Source organism: Pelobates fuscus, chromosome 2 (assembly GCF_036172605.1).
Source record: "Pelobates fuscus isolate aPelFus1 chromosome 2, aPelFus1.pri, whole genome shotgun sequence".
NCBI classification, from domain to species: domain Eukaryota; kingdom Metazoa; phylum Chordata; class Amphibia; order Anura; family Pelobatidae; genus Pelobates; species Pelobates fuscus.
In genome coordinates, this window is record NC_086318.1 from 286,723,853 (window position 1) to 286,745,024 (window position 21,172).

General features: G+C 42.1%; 62 pseudogenes; all 62 read left to right on the forward strand.

Annotated features, from left to right (window-relative positions):
- The first annotated feature begins 40 nt into the window (after positions 1–40).
- LOC134589530 (5S ribosomal RNA) lies at positions 41–159 on the forward strand (annotated as a pseudogene).
- Positions 160–293: 134 nt separating this feature from the next.
- LOC134595563 (5S ribosomal RNA) lies at positions 294–412 on the forward strand (annotated as a pseudogene).
- Positions 413–638: 226 nt separating this feature from the next.
- On the forward strand, positions 639–757 carry LOC134595380 (5S ribosomal RNA; annotated as a pseudogene).
- Positions 758–891: 134 nt separating this feature from the next.
- Positions 892–1,010, forward strand: LOC134594695 (5S ribosomal RNA; annotated as a pseudogene).
- Positions 1,011–1,640: 630 nt separating this feature from the next.
- LOC134589531 (5S ribosomal RNA) lies at positions 1,641–1,759 on the forward strand (annotated as a pseudogene).
- Positions 1,760–1,893: 134 nt separating this feature from the next.
- Positions 1,894–2,012, forward strand: LOC134595564 (5S ribosomal RNA; annotated as a pseudogene).
- A 226-nt stretch (positions 2,013–2,238) lies between these two features.
- On the forward strand, positions 2,239–2,357 carry LOC134595382 (5S ribosomal RNA; annotated as a pseudogene).
- A 134-nt stretch (positions 2,358–2,491) lies between these two features.
- On the forward strand, positions 2,492–2,610 carry LOC134596260 (5S ribosomal RNA; annotated as a pseudogene).
- Positions 2,611–2,744: 134 nt separating this feature from the next.
- On the forward strand, positions 2,745–2,863 carry LOC134594696 (5S ribosomal RNA; annotated as a pseudogene).
- A 630-nt stretch (positions 2,864–3,493) lies between these two features.
- Positions 3,494–3,612, forward strand: LOC134594047 (5S ribosomal RNA; annotated as a pseudogene).
- Positions 3,613–3,746: 134 nt separating this feature from the next.
- On the forward strand, positions 3,747–3,865 carry LOC134591578 (5S ribosomal RNA; annotated as a pseudogene).
- A 226-nt stretch (positions 3,866–4,091) lies between these two features.
- Positions 4,092–4,210, forward strand: LOC134595383 (5S ribosomal RNA; annotated as a pseudogene).
- Positions 4,211–4,678: 468 nt separating this feature from the next.
- Positions 4,679–4,797, forward strand: LOC134596681 (5S ribosomal RNA; annotated as a pseudogene).
- A 134-nt stretch (positions 4,798–4,931) lies between these two features.
- On the forward strand, positions 4,932–5,050 carry LOC134589155 (5S ribosomal RNA; annotated as a pseudogene).
- A 134-nt stretch (positions 5,051–5,184) lies between these two features.
- On the forward strand, positions 5,185–5,303 carry LOC134594234 (5S ribosomal RNA; annotated as a pseudogene).
- Positions 5,304–5,437: 134 nt separating this feature from the next.
- On the forward strand, positions 5,438–5,556 carry LOC134594698 (5S ribosomal RNA; annotated as a pseudogene).
- A 225-nt stretch (positions 5,557–5,781) lies between these two features.
- LOC134597452 (5S ribosomal RNA) lies at positions 5,782–5,900 on the forward strand (annotated as a pseudogene).
- A 134-nt stretch (positions 5,901–6,034) lies between these two features.
- Positions 6,035–6,153, forward strand: LOC134597207 (5S ribosomal RNA; annotated as a pseudogene).
- Positions 6,154–6,287: 134 nt separating this feature from the next.
- Positions 6,288–6,406, forward strand: LOC134588240 (5S ribosomal RNA; annotated as a pseudogene).
- Positions 6,407–6,540: 134 nt separating this feature from the next.
- On the forward strand, positions 6,541–6,659 carry LOC134596653 (5S ribosomal RNA; annotated as a pseudogene).
- Positions 6,660–6,884: 225 nt separating this feature from the next.
- LOC134588387 (5S ribosomal RNA) lies at positions 6,885–7,003 on the forward strand (annotated as a pseudogene).
- Positions 7,004–7,380: 377 nt separating this feature from the next.
- LOC134588339 (5S ribosomal RNA) lies at positions 7,381–7,499 on the forward strand (annotated as a pseudogene).
- Positions 7,500–7,633: 134 nt separating this feature from the next.
- On the forward strand, positions 7,634–7,752 carry LOC134587911 (5S ribosomal RNA; annotated as a pseudogene).
- Positions 7,753–7,886: 134 nt separating this feature from the next.
- On the forward strand, positions 7,887–8,005 carry LOC134594818 (5S ribosomal RNA; annotated as a pseudogene).
- A 134-nt stretch (positions 8,006–8,139) lies between these two features.
- On the forward strand, positions 8,140–8,258 carry LOC134588552 (5S ribosomal RNA; annotated as a pseudogene).
- Positions 8,259–8,392: 134 nt separating this feature from the next.
- Positions 8,393–8,511, forward strand: LOC134595823 (5S ribosomal RNA; annotated as a pseudogene).
- A 134-nt stretch (positions 8,512–8,645) lies between these two features.
- Positions 8,646–8,764, forward strand: LOC134596869 (5S ribosomal RNA; annotated as a pseudogene).
- A 225-nt stretch (positions 8,765–8,989) lies between these two features.
- On the forward strand, positions 8,990–9,108 carry LOC134597151 (5S ribosomal RNA; annotated as a pseudogene).
- Positions 9,109–9,242: 134 nt separating this feature from the next.
- On the forward strand, positions 9,243–9,361 carry LOC134588769 (5S ribosomal RNA; annotated as a pseudogene).
- A 134-nt stretch (positions 9,362–9,495) lies between these two features.
- LOC134594819 (5S ribosomal RNA) lies at positions 9,496–9,614 on the forward strand (annotated as a pseudogene).
- A 468-nt stretch (positions 9,615–10,082) lies between these two features.
- Positions 10,083–10,201, forward strand: LOC134596632 (5S ribosomal RNA; annotated as a pseudogene).
- A 468-nt stretch (positions 10,202–10,669) lies between these two features.
- LOC134597164 (5S ribosomal RNA) lies at positions 10,670–10,788 on the forward strand (annotated as a pseudogene).
- Positions 10,789–10,922: 134 nt separating this feature from the next.
- LOC134596057 (5S ribosomal RNA) lies at positions 10,923–11,041 on the forward strand (annotated as a pseudogene).
- A 134-nt stretch (positions 11,042–11,175) lies between these two features.
- LOC134588553 (5S ribosomal RNA) lies at positions 11,176–11,294 on the forward strand (annotated as a pseudogene).
- Positions 11,295–11,428: 134 nt separating this feature from the next.
- LOC134595824 (5S ribosomal RNA) lies at positions 11,429–11,547 on the forward strand (annotated as a pseudogene).
- A 134-nt stretch (positions 11,548–11,681) lies between these two features.
- Positions 11,682–11,800, forward strand: LOC134596870 (5S ribosomal RNA; annotated as a pseudogene).
- Positions 11,801–12,025: 225 nt separating this feature from the next.
- Positions 12,026–12,144, forward strand: LOC134588894 (5S ribosomal RNA; annotated as a pseudogene).
- Positions 12,145–12,521: 377 nt separating this feature from the next.
- Positions 12,522–12,640, forward strand: LOC134597509 (5S ribosomal RNA; annotated as a pseudogene).
- A 225-nt stretch (positions 12,641–12,865) lies between these two features.
- LOC134588983 (5S ribosomal RNA) lies at positions 12,866–12,983 on the forward strand (annotated as a pseudogene).
- A 225-nt stretch (positions 12,984–13,208) lies between these two features.
- LOC134594616 (5S ribosomal RNA) lies at positions 13,209–13,327 on the forward strand (annotated as a pseudogene).
- A 135-nt stretch (positions 13,328–13,462) lies between these two features.
- Positions 13,463–13,581, forward strand: LOC134591590 (5S ribosomal RNA; annotated as a pseudogene).
- Positions 13,582–13,715: 134 nt separating this feature from the next.
- LOC134597673 (5S ribosomal RNA) lies at positions 13,716–13,834 on the forward strand (annotated as a pseudogene).
- Positions 13,835–13,969: 135 nt separating this feature from the next.
- Positions 13,970–14,088, forward strand: LOC134597691 (5S ribosomal RNA; annotated as a pseudogene).
- Positions 14,089–14,313: 225 nt separating this feature from the next.
- LOC134594459 (5S ribosomal RNA) lies at positions 14,314–14,432 on the forward strand (annotated as a pseudogene).
- A 711-nt stretch (positions 14,433–15,143) lies between these two features.
- Positions 15,144–15,262, forward strand: LOC134588513 (5S ribosomal RNA; annotated as a pseudogene).
- Positions 15,263–15,396: 134 nt separating this feature from the next.
- On the forward strand, positions 15,397–15,515 carry LOC134596069 (5S ribosomal RNA; annotated as a pseudogene).
- A 135-nt stretch (positions 15,516–15,650) lies between these two features.
- Positions 15,651–15,769, forward strand: LOC134588864 (5S ribosomal RNA; annotated as a pseudogene).
- A 377-nt stretch (positions 15,770–16,146) lies between these two features.
- LOC134587865 (5S ribosomal RNA) lies at positions 16,147–16,265 on the forward strand (annotated as a pseudogene).
- Positions 16,266–16,399: 134 nt separating this feature from the next.
- Positions 16,400–16,518, forward strand: LOC134595632 (5S ribosomal RNA; annotated as a pseudogene).
- Positions 16,519–16,651: 133 nt separating this feature from the next.
- LOC134589518 (5S ribosomal RNA) lies at positions 16,652–16,770 on the forward strand (annotated as a pseudogene).
- A 225-nt stretch (positions 16,771–16,995) lies between these two features.
- On the forward strand, positions 16,996–17,114 carry LOC134591601 (5S ribosomal RNA; annotated as a pseudogene).
- A 134-nt stretch (positions 17,115–17,248) lies between these two features.
- LOC134595874 (5S ribosomal RNA) lies at positions 17,249–17,367 on the forward strand (annotated as a pseudogene).
- Positions 17,368–17,501: 134 nt separating this feature from the next.
- Positions 17,502–17,620, forward strand: LOC134587699 (5S ribosomal RNA; annotated as a pseudogene).
- A 225-nt stretch (positions 17,621–17,845) lies between these two features.
- On the forward strand, positions 17,846–17,964 carry LOC134595875 (5S ribosomal RNA; annotated as a pseudogene).
- Positions 17,965–18,098: 134 nt separating this feature from the next.
- On the forward strand, positions 18,099–18,217 carry LOC134587700 (5S ribosomal RNA; annotated as a pseudogene).
- A 225-nt stretch (positions 18,218–18,442) lies between these two features.
- On the forward strand, positions 18,443–18,561 carry LOC134591612 (5S ribosomal RNA; annotated as a pseudogene).
- Positions 18,562–18,786: 225 nt separating this feature from the next.
- Positions 18,787–18,905, forward strand: LOC134597674 (5S ribosomal RNA; annotated as a pseudogene).
- Positions 18,906–19,040: 135 nt separating this feature from the next.
- On the forward strand, positions 19,041–19,159 carry LOC134597692 (5S ribosomal RNA; annotated as a pseudogene).
- Positions 19,160–19,384: 225 nt separating this feature from the next.
- Positions 19,385–19,503, forward strand: LOC134594460 (5S ribosomal RNA; annotated as a pseudogene).
- A 711-nt stretch (positions 19,504–20,214) lies between these two features.
- Positions 20,215–20,333, forward strand: LOC134588514 (5S ribosomal RNA; annotated as a pseudogene).
- Positions 20,334–20,467: 134 nt separating this feature from the next.
- Positions 20,468–20,586, forward strand: LOC134596080 (5S ribosomal RNA; annotated as a pseudogene).
- Positions 20,587–20,720: 134 nt separating this feature from the next.
- On the forward strand, positions 20,721–20,839 carry LOC134588865 (5S ribosomal RNA; annotated as a pseudogene).
- Positions 20,840–21,172: the final 333 nt, after the last annotated feature.

Sequence of the window (21,172 nt, forward strand, 5' to 3'; positions counted from 1 at the left end):
TATTCTACCAACATTAACGAGATCGCATTCTCTTAATTTAGTTTACGGCCATACCAGTCTGAAAATGCCTGATCTCGTCAGATCTCGGAAGCCATCCAGACTTGGGCTTGGTTAGTACTTGTATGGGAGACCAACTAGGAACCTCAGGTGCCGTAAGCTTTTGTTTATTTCTTTTTTGCATTATGATGTTATAATCAAACCACTTTTTTCCCTATCCAGAAGCGTCTTGTCTTTTGTCGCAACCAGAGTTTGATATTCTACCAACATTAGCGAGATCGCATTCTCGTAATTTCACTTACGGCCATACCAGTCTGAAAATGCCTGATTTCGTCAGATCTCGGAAGCCATCCAGACTCGGGCCTGGTTAGTACTTGTATGGGAGACCAACTAGGAACCTCAGGTGCCGTAAGCTTTTGTTTATTTCTTTTTTGCATTATGATGTCATAATCAGACCACTTTTTTTCCCTATGGGAGACCAACTAGGAACCTCAGGTGCCGTAAGCTTTTGTTTATTTCTTTTTTGCATTATGATGTCATAATCAGACCACTTTTTTCCCTATCCAGAAGCGTCTTGTCTTTTGTCGCAACCAGAGTTTGATATTCTACCAACATTAGCGAGATCGCATTCTCTTAATTTCACTTACGGCCATACCAGTCTGAAAATGCCTGATCTCGTCAGATCTCAGAAGCCATCCAGACTCAGGCCTGGTTAGTACTTGTATGGGAGACCAACTAGGAACCTCAGGTGCCGTAAGCTTTTGTTTATTTCTTTTTTGCATTATGATGTCATAATCAGACCACTTTTTTCCCTATCCAGAAGCGTCTTGTCTTTTGTCGCAACCAGAGTTTGATATTCTACCAACATTAGCGAGATCGCATTCTCTTGATTTCGCTTACGGCCATACCAGTCTGAAAATGCCTGATCTCATCAGATCTCGGAAGCCATCCAGACTCGGGCCTGGTTAGTACTTGTATGGGACGCCAACTAGGAACCTCAGGTGCCGTAAGCTTTTGTTTATTTCTTTTTTGCATTATGATGTCATAATCAGACCACTTTTTTCCCTATCCAGAAGCATCTTGTCTTTTGTCGCAACCAGAGTTTGATATTCTACCCACATTAGCGAGATCGCATTCTCTTAATTTCATTTAAGGTCATACCAGTCTGAAAATGCCTGATCTTGTCAGATCTCGGAAGCCATCCAGACTCGGGTCTGGTTAGTACTTGTATGCGAGACCAACTAAGAACCTCAGGTGCCGTAAGCTTTTATTTATTTCTTTTTTGCATTATGATGTCATAATCAGACCACTTTTTTCCCTATCCAGAAGCGTCTTGTCTTTTGTCGCAACCAGAGTTTGATATTCTACCAACATTAGCGAGATCGCATTCTCGTAATTTCCCTTACGGCCATACCAGTCTGAAAATGCCAGATCTCGGAAGCCATCCAGACTCGGGCCTGGTTAGTACTTATATGGGAGACCAACTAGGAACCTCAGGTGCCGTAAGCTTTTGTTTATTTCTTTTTTGCATTATGATGTCATAATCAGACCACTTTTTTCCCTATCCAGAAGCATCTTCTCTTTTGTCGCAACCAGAGTTTGATATTCTACCAACATTAACGAGATCGCATTCTCTTAATTTAGTTTACGGCCATACCAGTCTGAAAATGCCTGATCTCGTCAGATCTCGGAAGCCATCCAGACTTGGGCTTGGTTAGTACTTGTATGGGAGACCAACTAGGAACCTCAGGTGCCGTAAGCTTTTGTTTATTTCTTTTTTGCATTATGATGTTATAATCAAACCACTTTTTTCCCTATCCAGAAGCGTCTTGTCTTTTGTCGCAACCAGAGTTTGATATTCTACCAACATTAGCGAGATCGCATTCTCGTAATTTCACTTACGGCCATACCAGTCTGAAAATGCCTGATTTCGTCAGATCTCGGAAGCCATCCAGACTCGGGCCTGGTTAGTACTTGTATGGGAGACCAACTAGGAACCTCAGGTGCCGTAAGCTTTTGTTTATTTCTTTTTTGCATTATGATGTCATAATCAGACCACTTTTTTTCCCTATGGGAGACCAACTAGGAACCTCAGGTGCCGTAAGCTTTTGTTTATTTCTTTTTTGCATTATGATGTCATAATCAGACCACTTTTTTCCCTATCCAGAAGCGTCTTGTCTTTTGTCGCAACCAGAGTTTGATATTCTACCAACATTAGCGAGATCGCATTCTCTTAATTTCACTTACGGCCATACCAGTCTGAAAATGCCTGATCTCGTCAGATCTCAGAAGCCATCCAGACTCAGGCCTGGTTAGTACTTGTATGGGAGACCAACTAGGAACCTCAGGTGCCGTAAGCTTTTGTTTATTTCTTTTTTGCATTATGATGTCATAATCAGACCACTTTTTTCCCTATCCAGAAGCGTTTTGTCTTTTGTCGCAACCAGAGTTTGATATTCTACCAACATTAGCGAGATCGCATTCTCTTAATTTCACTTACGGCCATACCAGTCTGAAAATGCCTGATCTCGTCAGCTCTCGGAAGCCATCCAGACTCGGGCCTGGTTAGTACTTGTATGGGAGACCAACTAGGAACCTCAGGTGCCGTAAGCTTTTGTTTATTTCTTTTTTGCATTATGATGTCATAATCAGACCACTTTTTTCCCTATCCAGAAGCGTCTTGTCTTTTGTCGCAACCAGAGTTTGATATTCTACCAACATTAGCGAGATCGCATTCTCTTGATTTCGCTTACGGCCATACCAGTCTGAAAATGCCTGATCTCATCAGATCTCGGAAGCCATCCAGACTCGGGCCTGGTTAGTACTTGTATGGGACGCCAACTAGGAACCTCAGGTGCCGTAAGCTTTTGTTTATTTCTTTTTTGCATTATGATGTCATAATCAGACCACTTTTTTCCCTATCCAGAAGCATCTTGTCTTTTGTCGCAACCAGAGTTTGATATTCTACCCACATTAGCGAGATCGCATTCTCTTAATTTCATTTAAGGTCATACCAGTCTGAAAATGCCTGATCTTGTCAGATCTCGGAAGCCATCCAGACTCGGGTCTGGTTAGTACTTGTATGCGAGACCAACTAAGAACCTCAGGTGCCGTAAGCTTTTATTTATTTCTTTTTTGCATTATGATGTCATAATCAGACCACTTTTTTCCCTATCCAGAAGCGTCTTGTCTTTTGTCGCAACCAGAGTTTGATATTCTACCAACATTAGCGAGATCGCATTCTCGTAATTTCCCTTACGGCCATACCAGTCTGAAAATGCCAGATCTCGGAAGCCATCCAGACTCGGGCCTGGTTAGTACTTATATGGGAGACCAACTAGGAACCTCAGGTGCCGTAAGCTTTTGTTTATTTCTTTTTTGCATTATGATGTCATAATCAGACCACTTTTTTCCCTATCCAGAAGCATCTTCTCTTTTGTCGCAACCAGAGTTTGATATTCTACCAACATTAACGAGATCGCATTCTCTTAATTTAGTTTACGGCCATACCAGTCTGAAAATGCCTGATCTCGTCAGATCTCGGAAGCCATCCAGACTTGGGCCTGGTTAGTACTTGTATGGGAGACCAACTAGGAACCTCAGGTGCCGTAAGCTTTTGTTTATTTCTTTTTTGCATTATGATGTTATAATCAAACCACTTTTTTCCCTATCCAGAAGCGTCTTGTCTTTTGTCGCAACCAGAGTTTGATATTCTACCAACATTAGCGAGATCGCATTCTCGTAATTTCACTTACGGCCATACCAGTCTGAAAATGCCTGATCTCGTCAGATCTCGGAAGCCATCCAGACTCGGGCCTGGTTAGTACTTGTATGGGAGACCAACTAGGAACCTCAGGTGCCGTAAGCTTTTGTTTATTTCTTTTTTGCATTATGATGTCATAATCAGACCACTTTTTTTCCCTATGGGAGACCAACTAGGAACCTCAGGTGCCGTAAGCTTTTGTTTATTTCTTTTTTGCATTATGATGTCATAATCAGACCACTTTTTTCCCTATCCAGAAGCGTCTTGTCTTTTGTCGCAACCAGAGTTTGATATTCTACCAACATTAGCGAGATCGCATTCTCTTAATTTCACTTACGGCCATACCAGTCTGAAAATGCCTGATCTCGTCAGATCTCAGAAGCCATCCAGACTCAGGCCTGGTTAGTACTTGTATGGGAGACCAACTAGGAACCTCAGGTGCCGTAAGCTTTTGTTTATTTCTTTTTTGCATTATGATGTCATAATCAGACCACTTTTTTCCCTATGGGAGACCAACTAGGAACCTCAGGTGCCGTAAGCTTTTGTTTATTTCTTTTTTGCATTATGATGTCATAATCAGACCACTTTTTTCCCTGTCCAGAAGCGTCTTGTCTTTTGTCGCAACCAGAGTTTGATATTCTACCAACATTAGCGAGATCGCATTCTTGTAATTTCCCTTACGGCCATACCAGTCTGAAAATGCCAGATCTCGGAAGCCATCCAGACTTGGGCCTGGTTAGTACTTGTATGGGAGACCAACTAGGAACCTCAGGTGCCGTAAGCTTTTGTTTATTTCTTTTTTGCATTATGATGTCATAATCAGACCACTTTTTTCCCTATCCAGAAGCGTCTTGTCTTTTGTCGCAACCAGAGTTTGATATTCTACCAACATTAGCGAGATCGCATTCTCTTAATTTCACTTACGGCCATACCAGTCTGAAAATGCCTGATCTCGTCAGCTCTCGGAAGCTATCCAGACTCGGGCCTGGTTAGTACTTGTATGGGAGATCAACTAGGAACCTCAGGTGCCGTAAGCTTTTGTTTATTTCTTTTTTGCATTATGATGTCATAATCAGACCACTTTTTTCCCTATCCAGAAGCGTCTTGTCTTTTGTCGCAACCAGAGTTTGATATTCTACCAACATTAGCGAGATCGCATTCTCTTAATTTCCCTTAAGGTCATACCAGTCTGAAAATGCCTGATCTTGTCAGATCTCGGAAGCCATCCAGACTCGGGTCTGGTTAGTACTTGTATGGGAGACCAACTAGGAACCTCAGGTGCCGTAAGCTTTTGTTTATTTCTTTTTTGCATTATGATGTCATAATCAGACCACTTTTTTCCCTATCCAGAAGCGTCTTGTCTTTTGTCGCAACCAGAGTTTGATATTCTACCAACATTAGCGAGATCGCATTCTCTTAATTTCACTTACGGTCATACCAGTCTGAAAATGCCTGATCTCGTCAGATCTCAGAAGCCATCCAGACTCGGGCCTGGTTAGTACTTATATGGGAGACCAACTAGGAACCTCAGGTGCCGTAAGCTTTTGTTTATTTCTTTTTTGCATTATGATGTCATAATCAGACCACTTTTTTCCCTATCCAGAAGCATCTTCTCTTTTGTCGCAACCAGAGTTTGATATTCTACCAACATTAACGAGATCGCATTCTTTTAATTTCGCTTACGGCCATACCAGTCTGAAAATGCCTGATCTCGTCAGATCTCGGAAGCCATCCAGACTTGGGCTTGGTTGGTACTTGTATGGGAGACCAACTAGGAACCTCAGGTGCCGTAAGCTTTTGTTTATTTCTTTTTTGCATTATGATGTCATAATCAGACCACTTTTTTCCCTATGGGAGACCAACTAGGAACCTCAGGTGCCGTAAGCTTTTGTTTATTTCTTTTTTGCATTATGATGTCATAATCAGACCACTTTTTTCCCTATCCAGAAGCGTCTTGTCTTTTGTCGCAACCAGAGTTTGATATTCTACCAACATTAGCGAGATCGCATTCTCTTAATTTCACTTATGGCCATACCAGTCTGAAAATGCCTGATCTCGTCAGATCTCGGAAGCCATCAAGACTCGGGCCTGGTTAGTACTTGTATGGGAGACCAACTAGGAACCTCAGGTGCCGTAAGCTTTTGTTTATTTCTTTTTTGCATTATGATGTCATAATCAGACCACTTTTTTCCCTATCCAGAAGCGTCTTGTCTTTTGTCGCAACCAGAGTTTGATATTCTACCAACATTAGCGAGATCGCATTCTCTTAATTTTACTTACGGCCATACCAGTCTGAAAATGCCTGATCTCATCAGATCTCGGAAGCCATCCAGACTCGGGCCTGGTTAGTACTTGTATGGGAGACAAACTAGGAACCTCAGGTGCCGTAAGCTTTTGTTTATTTCTTTTTTGCATTATGATGTCATAATCAGACCACTTTTTTCCCTATCCAGAAGCGTCTTGTCTTTTGTCGCAACCAGAGTTTGATATTCTACCAACATTAGCGAGATCGCATTCTCTTAATTTCACTTACAGCCATACCAGTCTGAAAATGCCTGATCTCGTCAGATCTCGGAAGCCATCCAGACTCGGGTCTGTTTAGTACTTGAATGGGAGACCAACTAGTAACCTCAGGTGCTGTAAGCTTTTGTTTATTTCTTTTTTGCATTATGATGTCATAATCAGACCACTTTTTTCCCTATCCAGAAGCGTCTTGTCTTTTGTCGCAACCAGAGTTTGATATTCTACCAACATTAACGAGATCGCATTCTCTTAATTTCACTTACGGCCATACCAGTCTGAAAATGCCTGATCTCGTCAGATCTCGGAAGCCATCCAGACTCAGGCCTGGTTAGTACTTGTATGGGAGACCAACTAGGAACCTCAGGTGCCGTAAGCTTTTGTTTATTTCTTTTTTGCATTATGATGTCATAATCAGACCACTTTTTTCCCTATGGGAGACCAACTAGGAACCTCAGGTGCCGTAAGCTTTTGTTTATTTCTTTTTTGCATTATGATGTCATAATCAGACCACTTTTTTCCCTATCCAGAAGCGTCTTGTCTTTTGTCGCAACCAGAGTTTGATATTCTACCAAAATTAGTGAGATCGCATTCTCTTAATTTCATTTACGGCCATACCAGTCTGAAAATGCCTGATCTTGTCAGATCTCGGAAGCCATCCAGACTTGGGCCTGGTTAGTACTTGTATGGGAGACCAACTAGGAACCTCAGTTGCCGTAAGCTTTTGTTTATTTATTTTTTGCATTATGATGTCATAATCAGACCACTTTTTTCCCTATCCAGAAGCGTCTTGTCTTTTGTCGCAACCAGAGTTTGATATTCTACCAACATTAGCGAGATCGCATTCTCTTAATTTCACTTACGGCCATACCAGTCTGAAAATGCCAGATCTCGGAAGCCATCCAGACTCGGGCCTGGTTAGTACTTGTATGGGAGACCAACTAGGAACCTCAGGTGCCGTAAGCTTTTGTTTATTTCTTTTTTGCATTATGATATCATAATCAGACCACTTTTTTCCCTATCCAGAAGCGTCTTGTCTTTTGTCGCAACCAGAGTTTGATATTCTACCAACATTAGCAAGATCGCATTCTCTTAATTTTACTTACGGCCATACCAGTCTGACAATGCCTGATCTCGTCAGATCTCGGAAGCCATCCAGACTCGGGTATGGTTAGTACTTGTATGGGAGACCAACTAGGAACCTCAGGTGCCGTAAGCTTTCGTTTATTTCTTTTTTGCATTATGATGTCATAATCAGACCACTTTTTTCCCTATCCAGAAGCGTCTTGTCTTTTGTCGCAACCAGAGTTTGATATTCTACCAACATTAGCGAGATCGCATTCTCTTAATTTCACTTACGGCCATACCAGTCGGAAAATGCCTGATCTTGTCAGATCTCGGAAGCCATCCAGACTCGGGCCTGTTTAGTACTTGTATGGGAGACCAACTAGGAACCTCAGGTGCCGTAAGCTTTTGTTTATTTCTTTTTTGCATTATGATGTCATAATCAGACCACTTTTTTCCTTATCCAGAAGCGTCTTGTCTTTTGTCGCAACCAGAGTTTGATATTCTACCAACATTAGCGAGATCGCATTCTCTTAATTTCATTTACGGCCATACCAGTCTGAAAATGCCTGATCTCGTCAGATCTCGGAAGCCATCCAGACTCGGGCCTGGTTAGTACTTGTATGGGAGACCAACTAGGAACCTCAGGTGCCGTAAGCTTTTGTTTATTTCCTTTTTGCATTATGATGTCATAATCAGACCACTTTTTTCCCTATCCAGAAGCGTCTTGTCTTTTGTCGCAACCAGAGTTTGATATTCTACCAACATTAGCGAGATCGCATTCTCTTAATTTCACTTACGGCCATACCAGTCTGAAAATGCCTGATCTCATCAGATCTCGGAAGCCATCCAAACTCGGGTCTGGTTAGTGCTTGTATGGGAGACCAACTAGGAACCTCAGGTGCCGTAAGATTTTGTTTATTTCTTTTTTGCATTATGATGTCATAATCAGACCACTTTTTTCCCTATCCAGAAGCGTCTTGTCTTTTGTCGCAACCAGAGTTTGATATTCTACCAACATTAGCGAGATCGCATTCTCTTAATTTCACTTACGGCCATACCAGTCTGAAAATGCCTGATCTCATCAGATCTCGGAAGCCATCCAGACTCGGGCCTGGTTAGTACTTGTATGGGAGACCAACTAGGAACCTCAGGTGCCGAAAGCTTTTGATTATTTATTTTTTGCATTATGATGTCATAATCAGACCACTTTTTTCCCTATCCAGAAGCGTCTTGTCTTTTGTCGCAACCAGAGTTTGATATTCTACCAACATTAGCGAGATTGCATTCTCTTAATTTCACTTACGGCCATACCAGTCTGAAAATGCCTGATCTTGTCAGATCTCGGAAGCCATCCAGACTCGGGCCTGTTTAGTACTTGTATGGGAGACCAACTAGGAACCTCAGGTGCCGTAAGCTTTTGTTTATTTCTTTTTTGCATTATGATGTCATAATCAGACCACTTTTTTCCCTATGGGAGACCAACTAGGAACCTCAGGTGCCGTAAGCTTTTGTTTATTTCTTTTTTGCATTATGATATCATAATCAGACCACTTTTTTCCCTATCCAGAAGCGTCTTGTCTTTTGTCGCAACCAGAGTTTGATATTCTACCAACATTAGCAAGATCGCATTCTCTTAATTTTACTTACGGCCATACCAGTCTGACAATGCCTGATCTCGTCAGATCTCGGAAGCCATCCAGACTCGGGTCTGGTTAGTACTTGTATGGGAGACCAACTAGGAACCTCAGGTGCCGTAAGCTTTCGTTTATTTCTTTTTTGCATTATGATGTCATAATCAGACCACTTTTTTCCCTATCCAGAAGCGTCTTGTCTTTTGTCGCAACCAGAGTTTGATATTCTACCAACATTAGCGAGATCGCATTCTCTTAATTTCACTTACGGCCATACCAGTCGGAAAATGCCTGATCTTGTCAGATCTCGGAAGCCATCCAGACTCGGGCCTGTTTAGTATTTGTATGGGAGACCAACTAGGAACCTCAGGTGCCGTAAGCTTTTGTTTATTTCTTTTTTGCATTATGATGTCATAATCAGACCACTTTTTTCCTTATCCAGAAGCGTCTTGTCTTTTGTCGCAACCAGAGTTTGATATTCTACCAACATTAGCGAGATCGCATTCTCTTAATTTCATTTACGGCCATACCAGTCTGAAAATGCCTGATCTCGTCAGATCTCGGAAGCCATCCAGACTCGGGCCTGGTTAGTACTTGTATGGGAGACCAACTAGGAACCTCAGGTGCCGTAAGCTTTTGTTTATTTCTTGTTTGCATTATGATGTCATAATCAGACCACTATTTTCCCTATGGGAGACCAACTAGGAACCTCAGGTGCCGTAAGCTTTTGTTTATTTCTTTTTTGCATTATGATGTCATAATCAGACCACTTTTTTCCCTATCCAGAAGCGTCTTGTCTTTTGTCGCAACCAGAGTTTGATATTCTACCAACATTAGCGAGATCGCATTCTCTTAATTTCACTTACGGCCATACCAGTCTGAAAATGTCAGATCTCGGAAGCCATCCAGACTCGGGCCTGGTTAGTACTTGTATGGGAGACCAACTAGGAACCTCAGGTGCCGTAAGCTTTTGTTTATTTCTTTTTTGCATTATGATGTCATAATCAGACCACTTTTTTCCCTATCCAGAAGCGTCTTGTCTTTTGTCGCAACCAGAGTTTGATATTCTACCAACATTAGCGAGATCGCATTCTCTTAATTTCCCTTACGGCCATACCAGTCTGAAAATGCCTGATCTCGTCAGATCTCGGAAGCCATCCAGACTCGGGTCTGGTTAGTACTTGTATGGGAGACCAACTAGGAACCTCAGGTGCCGTAAGCTTTTGTTTATTTATTTTTTGCATTATGATGTCATAATCAGACCACTTTTTTCCCTATGGGAGACCAACTAGGAACCTCAGGTGCCGTAAGCTTTTGTTTATTTCTTTTTTGCATTATGATGTCATAATCAGACCACTTTTTTCCCTATCCAGAAGCGTCTTGTCTTTTGTCGCAACCAGAGTTTGATATTCTACCAACATTAGCGAGATCGCATTCTCTTAATTTCACTTACGGCCATACCAGTCTGAAAATGCCAGATCTCGGAAGCCATCCAGACTCGGGCCTGGTTAGTACTTGTATGGGAGACCAACTAGGAACCTCAGGTGCCGTAAGCTTTTGTTTATTTCTTTTTTGCATTATGATGTCATAATCAGACCACTTTTTTCCCTATCCAGAAGCGTCTTGTCTTTTGTCGCAACCAGAGTTTGATATTCTACCAACATTAGCGAGATCGCATTCTCTTAATTTCACTTATGGCCATACCAGTCTGAAAATGCCTGATCTCGTCAGCTCTCGGAAGCCATCCAGACTCGGGCCTGGTTAGTACTTGTATGGGAGACCAACTAGGAACCTCAGGTGCCGTAAGCTTTTGTTTATTTCTTTTTTGCATTATGATGTCATAATCAGACCACTTTTTTCCCTATCCAGAAGCGTCTTGTCTTTTGTCGCAACCAGAGTTTGATATTCTACCAACATTAGCGAGATCGCATTCTCTTAATTTCACTTACGGCCATACCAGTCTGAAAATGCCTGATCTCATCAGATCTCGGAAGCCATCCAGACTCGGGCCTGGTTAGTACTTGTATGGGAGACCAACTAGGAACCTCAGGTGCCGTAAGCTTTTGTTTATTTCCTTTTTGCATTATGATGTCATAATCAGACCACTTTTTTCCCTATCCAGAAGCGTCTTGTCTTTTGTCGCAACCAGAGTTTGATATTCTACCAACATTAGCGAGATCGCATTCTCTTAATTTCACTTACGGCCATACCAGTCTGAAAATGCCTGATCTCATCAGATCTCGGAAGCCATCCAAACTCGGGTCTGGTTAGTGCTTGTATGGGAGACCAACTAGGAACCTCAGGTGCCGTAAGATTTTGTTTATTTCTTTTTTGCATTATGATGTCATAATCAGACCACTTTTTTCCCTATCCAGAAGCGTCTTGTCTTTTGTCGCAACCAGAGTTTGATATTCTACCAACATTAGCGAGATCGCATTCTCTTAATTTCACTTACGGCCATACCAGTCTGAAAATGCCTGATCTCATCAGATCTCGGAAGCCATCCAGACTCGGGCCTGGTTAGTACTTGTATGGGAGACCAACTAGGAACCTCAGGTGCCGAAAGCTTTTGATTATTTATTTTTTGCATTATGATGTCATAATCAGACCACTTTTTTCCCTATCCAGAAGCGTCTTGTCTTTTGTCGCAACCAGAGTTTGATATTCTACCAACATTAGCGAGATCGCATTCTCTTAATTTCACTTACGGCCATACCAGTCTGAAAATGCCTGATCTTGTCAGATCTCGGAAGCCATCCAGACTCGGGCCTGTTTAGTACTTGTATGGGAGACCAACTAGGAACCTCAGGTGCCGTAAGCTTTTGTTTATTTCTTTTTTGCATTATGATGTCATAATCAGACCACTTTTTTCCCTATGGGAGACCAACTAGGAACCTCAGGTGCCGTAAGCTTTTGTTTATTTCTTTTTTGCATTATGATGTCATAATCAGACCACTTTTTTCCCTATCCAGAAGCGCCTTGTCTTTTGTCGCAACCAGAGTTTGATATTCTACCAACATTAGCGAGATCGCATTATCTTAATTTCATTTACGGCCATACCAGTCTAAAAATGCCTGATCTCATCAGATCTCAGACGGCATCCAGACTCGGGCCTGCTTAGTACTTGTATGGGAGACCAACTAGGTACCTCAGGTGCCGTAAGCTTTTGTTTATTTCTTTTTTGCATTATGATGTCATAATCAGACCACTTTTTTCCCTATCCAGAAGCGTCTTGTCTTTTGTCGCAACCAGAGTTTGATATTCTACCAACATTAGCGAGATCGCATTCTCTTAATTTCACTTACGGCCATACCAGTCTGAAAATGCCAGATCTCGGAAGCCATCCAGACTCGGGCCTGGTTAGTACTTGTATGGGAGACCAACTAGGAACCTCAGGTGCCGTAAGCTTTTGTTTATTTCTTTTTTGCATTATGATGTCATAATCAGACCACTTTTTTCCCTATCCAGAAGCGTGTTGTCTTTTGTCGCAACCAGAGTTTCATATTCTACCAACATTAGCGAGATCGCATTCTCTTAATTTCACTTACGGCCATACCAGTCTGAAAATGCCTGATCTTGTCAGATCTCGGAAGCCATCCGGACTCGGGCCTGTTTAGTACTTGTATGGGAGACCAACTAGGAACCTCAGGTGCCGTAAGCTTTTGTTTATTTCTTTTTTGCATTATGATGTCATAATCAGACCACTTTTTTCCCTATGGGAGACCAACTAGGAACCTCAGGTGCCGTAAGCTTTTGTTTATTTCTTTTTTGCATTATGATGTCATAATCAGACCACTTTTTTCCCTATCCAGAAGCGCCTTGTCTTTTGTCGCAACCAGAGTTTGATATTCTACCAACATTAGCGAGATCGCATTCTCTTAATTTCATTTACGGCCATACCAGTCTTAAATACCTGATCTCGTCAGATCTCGGAAGCCATCCAGACTCAGGCCTGGTTAGTACTTGTATGGGAGACCAACTAGGAACCTCAGGTGCCGTAATCTTTTGTTTATTTCTTGTTTGCATTATGATGTCATAATCAGACCACTATTTTCCCTATGGGAGACCAACTAGGAACCTCAGGTGCCGTAAGCTTTTGTTTATTTCTTTTTTGCATTATGATGTCATAATCAGACCACTTTTTTCCCTATCCAGAAGCGTCTTGTCTTTTGTCGCAACCAGAGTTTGATATTCTACCAACATTAGTGAGATCGCATTCTCTTAGTTTCCCTTACGGCCATACCAGTCTGAAAATGCCTGATCTCGTCAGATCTCGGAAGCCATCCAGACTCGGGCCTGGTTAGTACTTGTATGGGAGACCAACTAGGAACCTCAGGTGCCGTAAGCTTTTGTTTATTTATTTTTTTGCATTATGATGTCATAATCAGACCACTTTTTTCCCTATCCAGAAGCGTCTTGTCTTTTGTCGCAACCAGAGTTTGATATTCTACCAACATTAGCGAGATCGCATTCTCCTAATTTCACTTACGGCCATACCAGTCTGAAAATGCCTGATCTCGTCAGATCTCGGAAGCCATCCAGACTCGGGCCTGGTTAGTACTTGTATGGGAGACCAACTAGGAACCTCAGGTGCCGTAAGCTTTTGTTTATTTCTTTTTTGCATTATGATGTCATAATCAGACCACTTTTTTCCCTCTTTAGAAGCGTCTTGTCTTTTGTCGCAACCAGAGTTTGATAATCTACCAACATTAGCGAGATCGCATTCTCTTAATTTCACTTACGGCCATACCAGTCTGAAAATGCCTGATCTCGTCAGATCTTGGAAACCATCCAGACTCGGGTCTGGTTAGTACTTGTATGGGAGACCAACTAGGAACCTCAGGTGCCGTAAGCTTTTGTTTATTTCTTTTTTTGCATTATGATGTCATAATCAGACCACTTTTTTCCCTATCCAGAAGCGTCTTGTCTTTTGTCGCAAGCAGAGTTTGATATTCTACCAACATTAGCGAGATCGCATTCTCTTAATTTCACTTACGGCCATACCAGTCTGAAAATGCCTGATATCGTCAGATCTCGGAAGCCATCCAGACTCGGGCCTGGTTAGTACTTGTATGGGAGACCAACTAGGAACCTCAGGTGCCGTAAGCTTTTGTTTATTTCTTTTTTGCATTATGATGTCATAATCAGACCATTTTTTTCCCTATGGGAGACCAACTAGGAACCTCAGGTGCCGTAAGCTTTTGTTTATTTCTTTTTTGCATTATGATGTCATAATCAGACCACTTTTTTCCCTATCCAGAAGTGTCTTGTCTTTTGTCGCAACCAGAGTTTGATATTCTACCAACATTAGCGAGATCGCATTCTCTTAATTTTACTTACGGCCATACCAGTCTGAAAATGCCTGATCTCGTCAGGTCTCAGAAGCCATCCAGACTCGGGCCTGGTTAGTACTTGTATGGGAGACCAACTAGGAACCTCAGGTGCCGTAAGCTTTTGTTTATTTCTTTTTTGCAATATGATGTCATAATCAGACCACTTTTTTCCCTATGGGAGACCAACTAGGAACCTCAGGTGCCGTAAGCTTTTGTTTATTTCTTTTTTGCATTATGATGTCATAATCAGACCACTTTTTTCCCTGTCCAGAAGCGTCTTGTCTTTTGTCGCAACCAGAGTTTGATATTCTACCAACATTAGCGAGATCGCATTCTCTTAGTTTCCCTTACGGCCATACCAGTCTGAAAATGCCAGATCTCGGAAGCCATCCAGACTCGGGCCTGGTTAGTACTTGTATGGGAGACCAACTAGGAACCTCAGGTGCCGTAAGCTTTTGTTTATTTCTTTTTTGCATTATGATGTCATAATCAGACCACTTTTTTCCCTATCCAGAAGCGTCTTGTCTTTTGTCGCAACCAGAGTTTGATATTCTACCAACATTAGCGAGATCGCATTCTCTTAATTTCACTTACGGCCATACCAGTCTGAAAATGCCAGATCTCGGAAGCCATCCAGACTCGGGCCTGGTTAGTACTTGTATGGGAGACCAACTAGGAACCTCAGGTGCCGTAAGCTTTTGTTTATTTCTTTTTTGCATTATGATGTCATAATCAGACCACTTTTTTCCCTATCCAGAAGCGTCTTGTCTTTTGTCGCAACCAGAGTTTGATATTCTACCAACATTAGCGAGATCGCATTCTCTTAATTTCACTTACGGCCATACCAGTCTGAAAATGCCTGATCTCGTCAGCTCTCGGAAGCCATCCAGACTCGGGCCTGGTTAGTACTTGTATGGAAGACCAACTAGGAACCTCAGGTGCCGCAAGCTTTTGTTTATTTCTTTTTTGCATTATGATGTCATAATCAGACCACTTTTTTCCCTATCCAGAAGCGTCTTGTCTTTTGTCGCAACCAGAGTTTGATATTCTACCAACATTAGCGAGATCGCATTCTCTTAATTTCACTTACGGCCATACCAGTCTGAAAATGCCTGATCTCATCAGATCTCGGAAGCCATCCAGACTCGGGCCTGGTTAGTACTTGTATGGGAGACCAACTAGGAACCTCAGGTGCCGTAAGCTTTTGTTTATTTTTTTTTTTGCATTATGATGTCATAATCAGACCACTTTTTTCCCTATCCAGAAGCGTCTTGTCTTTTGTCGCAACCAGAGTTTGATATTCTACCAACATTAGCGAGATCGCATTCTCTTAATTTCACTTACGGCCATACCAGTCTTAAAATGCCTGATCTCGTCATATCTCGAAAGCCATCCAGACTCGGGCCTGGTTAGTACTTGTATGGGAGACCAACTAGGAACCTCAGGTGCCGTAAGCTTTTGTTTATTTCTTTTTTGCATTATGATGTCATAATCAGACCACTTTTTTCCCTATCCAGAAGCATCTTGTCTTTTGTCGCAACCAGAGTTTGATATTCTACCAACATTAACGAGATCGCATTCTCTTAATTTCGCTTACGGCCATACCAGTCTGAAAATGTCAGATCTCGGAAGCCATCCAGACTCGGGCCTGGTTAGTACTTGTATGGGAGACCAACTAGGAACCTCAGGTGCCGTAAGCTTTTGTTTATTTCTTTTTTGCATTATGATGTTATAATCAGACCACTTTTTTCCCTATCCAGAAGCGTCTTGTCTTTTGTCGCAACCAGAGTTTGATATTCTACCAACATTAGCGAGATCGCATTCTCTTAATTTCACTTACGACCATACCAGTCTGAAAATGCCTGATCTCGTCAGCTCTCGGAAGCCATCCGGACTCGGGCCTGGTTAGTACTTGTATGGGAGACCAACTAGGAACCTCAGGTGCCGTAAGCTTTTGTTTATTTCTTTTTTGCATTATGATGTCATAATCAGACCACTTTTTTCCCTATCCAGAAGCGTCTTGTCTTTTGTCGCAACCAGAGTTTGATATTCTACCAACATTAGCGAGATCGCATTCTCTTAATTTCACTTACGGCCATACCAGTCTGAAAATGCCTGATCTCGTCAGATCTCGGAAACCATCCAGACTCGGGTCTGGTTAGTACTTGTATGGGAGACCAACTAGGAACCTCAGGTGCCGTAAGCTTTTGTTTATTTCTTTTTTGCATTATGATGTCATAATCAGACCACTTTTTTCCCTATCCAGAAGCGTCTTGTCTTTTGTCGCAACCAGAGTTGATATTCTACCAACATTAGCGAGATCGCATTCTCTTAATTTCACTTACGGTCATACCAGTCTGAAAATGCCTGATCTCATCAGATCTCGGAAGCCATCCAGACTCGGGCCTGGTTAGTACTTGTATGGGAGACCAACTAGGAACCTCAGGTGCCGTAAGCTTTTGTTTATTTCTTTTTTGCATTATGATGTCATAATCAGACCACTTTTTTCCCTATGGGAGACCAACTAGGAACCTCAGGTGCCGTAAGCTTTTGTTTATTTCTTTTTTGCATTATGATGTCATAATCAGACCACTTTTTTCCCTATCCAGAAGCGTCTTGTCTTTTGTCGCAACCAGAGTTTGATATTCTACCAACATTAGCGAGATCGCATTCACTTAAATTCACTTACGGCCATACCAGTCTGAAAATGCCTGATCTCGTCAGATCTCGGAAGCCATCCAGACTCGGGCCTGGTTAGTACTTGTATGGGAGACCAACTAGGAACCTCAGGTGCCGTAAGCTTTTGTTTATTTCTTTTTCGCATTATGATGTCATAATCAGACCACTTTTTTCCCTATCCAGAAGCGTCTTGTCTTTTGTCGCAACCAGAGTTTGATATTCTACCAACATTAGCGAGATCGCATTCTCTTAATTTCACTTACGGCCATACCAGTCTGAAAATGCCTGATCTCGTCAGATCTCGGAAGCCATCCAGACTCGGGTCTGGTTAGTACTTGTATGGGAGACCAACTAGGAACCTCAGGTGCCGTAAGCTTTTGTTTATTTCTTTTTTGCATTATGATGTCATAATCAGACCACTTTTTTCCCTATCCAGAAGAGTCTTGTCTTTTGTCGCAACCAGAGTTTGATATTCTACTAACATTAGCGAGATCGCATTCTCTTAATTTCACTTACGGCCATACCAGTCTGAAAATGCCTGATCTCGTCAGATCTCGGAAGCCATCCAGACTCGGGCCTGGTTAGTGCTTGTATGGGAGACCAACTAGGAACCTCAGGTGCCGTACGCTTTTGTTTATTTCTTTTTTGCATTATGATGTCATAATCAGACCACTTTTTTCCCTATGGGAGACCAACTAGGAACCTCAGGTGCCGTAAGCTTTTGTTTATTTCTTTTTCGCATTATGATGTCATAATCAGACCACTTTTTTCCCTATCCAGAAGCGTCTTGTCTTTTGTCGCAACCAGAGTTTGATATTCTACCAACATTAGCGAGATCGCATTCTCTTAATTTCACTTACGGCCATACCAGTCTGAAAATGCCTGATCTCGTCAGATCTCGGAAGCCATCCAGACTCGGGTCTGGTTAGTACTTGTATGGGAGACCAACTAGGAACCTCAGGTGCCGTAAGCTTTTGTTTATTTCTTTTTTGCATTATGATGTCATAATCAGACCACTTTTTTCCCTATCCAGAAGAGTCTTGTCTTTTGTCGCAACCAGAGTTTGATATTCTACTAACATTAGCGAGATCGCATTCTCTTAATTTCACTTACGGCCATACCAGTCTGAAAATGCCTGATCTCGTCAGATCTCGGAAGCCATCCAGACTCGGGCCTGGTTAGTGCTTGTATGGGAGACCAACTAGGAACCTCAGGTGCCGTACGCTTTTGTTTATTTCTTTTTTGCATTATGATGTCATAATCAGACCACTTTTTTCCCTATGGGAGACCAACTATGAACCTCAGGTGCCGTAAGCTTTTGTTTATTTCTTTTTTGCATTATGATGTCATAATCAGACCACTTTTTTCCCTATCCAGAAGCGTCTTGTCTTTTGTCGCAACCAGAGTTTGATATTCTACCAACATTAGCGAGATCGCATTCTCTTAATTTCACTTACGGCCATACCAGTCTGAAAATGCCTGATCTCGTCAGATCTCGGAAGCCATCCAGACTCGGGCCTGGTTAGTACTTGTATGGGAGACCAACTAGGAACCTCAGGTGCCGTAAGCTTTTGTTTATTTCTTTTTTGCATTATGATGTCATAATCAGACCACTTTTTTCCCTATGGGAGACCAACTAGGAACCTCAGGTGCCGTAAGCTTTTGTTTATTTCTTTTTTGCATTATGATGTCATAATCAGACCACTTTTTTCCCTATCCAGAAGCGTCTTGTCTTTTGTCGCAACCAGAGTTTGATAATCTACCAACATTAGCGAGATCGCATTCTCTTAATTTCACTTACGGCCATACCAGTCTGAAAATGCCTGATCTCGTCAGATCTTGGAAACCATCCAGACTCGGGTCTGGTTAGTACTTGTATGGGAGACCAACTAGGAACCTCAGGTGCCGTAAGCTTTTGTTTATTTCTTTTTTTGCATTATGATGTCATAATCAGACCACTTTTTTCCCTATCCAGAAGCGTCTTGTCTTTTGTCGCAAGCAGAGTTTGATATTCTACCAACATTAGCGAGATCGCATTCTCTTAATTTCACTTACGGCCATACCAGTCTGAAAATGCCTGATATCGTCAGATCTCGGAAGCCATCCAGACTCGGGCCTGGTTAGTACTTGTATGGGAGACCAACTAGGAACCTCAGGTGCCGTAAGCTTTTGTTTATTTCTTTTTTGCATTATGATGTCATAATCAGACCATTTTTTTCCCTATGGGAGACAAACTAGGAACCTCAGGTGCCGTAAGCTTTTGTTTATTTCTTTTTTGCATTATGATGTCATAATCAGACCACTTTTTTCCCTATCCAGAAGTGTCTTGTCTTTTGTCGCAACCAGAGTTTGATATTCTACCAACATTAGCGAGATCGCATTCTCTTAATTTCACTTACGGCCATACCAGTCTGAAAATGCCTGATCTCGTCAGGTCTCAGAAGCCATCCAGACTCGGGCCTGGTTAGTACTTGTATGGGAGACCAACTAGGAACCTCAGGTGCCGTAAGCTTTTGTTTATTTCTTTTTTGCAATATGATGTCATAATCAGACCACTTTTTTCCCTATGGGAGACCAACTAGGAACCTCAGGTGCCGTAAGCTTTTGTTTATTTCTTTTTTGCATTATGATGTCATAATCAGACCACTTTTTTCCCTGTCCAGAAGCGTCTTGTCTTTTGTCGCAACCAGAGTTTGATATTCTACCAACATTAGCGAGATCGCATTCTCTTAGTTTCCCTTACGGCCATACCAGTCTGAAAATGCCAGATCTCAGAAGCCATCCAGACTCGGGCCTGGTTAGTACTTGTATGGGAGACCAACTAGGAACCTCAGGTGCCGTAAGCTTTTGTTTATTTCTTTTTTGCATTATGATGTCATAATCAGACCACTTTTTTCCCTATCCAGAAGCGTCTTGTCTTTTGTCGCAACCAGAGTTTGATATTCTACCAACATTAGCGAGATCGCATTCTCTTAATTTCACTTACGGCCATACCAGTCTGAAAATGCCAGATCTCGGAAGCCATCCAGACTCGGGCCTGGTTAGTACTTGTATGGGAGACCAACTAGGAACCTCAGGTGCCGTAAGCTTTTGTTTATTTCTTTTTTGCATTATGATGTCATAATCAGACCACTTTTTTCCCTATCCAGAAGCGTCTTGTCTTTTGTCGCAACCAGAGTTTGATATTCTACCAACATTAGCGAGATCGCATTCTCTTAATTTCACTTACGGCCATACCAGTCTGAAAATGCCTGATCTCGTCAGCTCTCGGAAGCCATCCAGACTCGGGCCTGGTTAGTACTTGTATGGAAGACCAACTAGGAACCTCAGGTGCCGCAAGCTTTTGTTTATTTCTTTTTTGCATTATGATGTCATAATCAGACCACTTTTTTCCCTATCCAGAAGCGTCTTGTCTTTTGTCGCAACCAGAGTTTGATATTCTACCAACATTAGCGAGATCGCATTCTCTTAATTTCACTTACGGCCATACCAGTCTGAAAATGCCTGATCTCATCAGATCTCGGAAGCCATCCAGACTCGGGCCTGGTTAGTACTTGTATGGGAGACCAACTAGGAACCTCAGGTGCCGTAAGCTTTTGTTTATTTCCTTTTTGCATTATGATGTCATAATCAGACCACTTTTTTCCCTATCCAGAAGCGTCTTGTCTTTTGTCGCAACCAGAGTTTGATATTCTACCAACATTAGCGAGATCGCATTCTCTTAATTTCACTTACGGCCATACCAGTCTTAAAATGCCTGATCTCGTCATATCTCGAAAGCCATCCAGACTCGGGCCTGGTTAGTACTTGTATGGGAGACCAACTAGGAACCTCAGGTGCCGTAAGCTTTTGTTTATTTCTTTTTTGCATTATGATGTCATAATCAGACCACTTTTTTCCCTATCCAGAAGCATCTTGTCTTTTGTCGCAACCAGAGTTTGATATTCTACCAACATTAACGAGATCGCATTCTCTTAATTTCGCTTACGGCCATACCAGTCTGAAAATGTCAGATCTCGGAAGCCATCCAGACTCGGGCCTGGTTAGTACTTGTATGGGAGACCAACTAGGAACCTCAGGTGCCGTAAGCTTTTGTTTATTTCTTTTTTGCATTATGATGTTATAATCAGACCACTTTTTTCCCTATCCAGAAGCGTCTTGTCTTTTGTCGCAACCAGAGT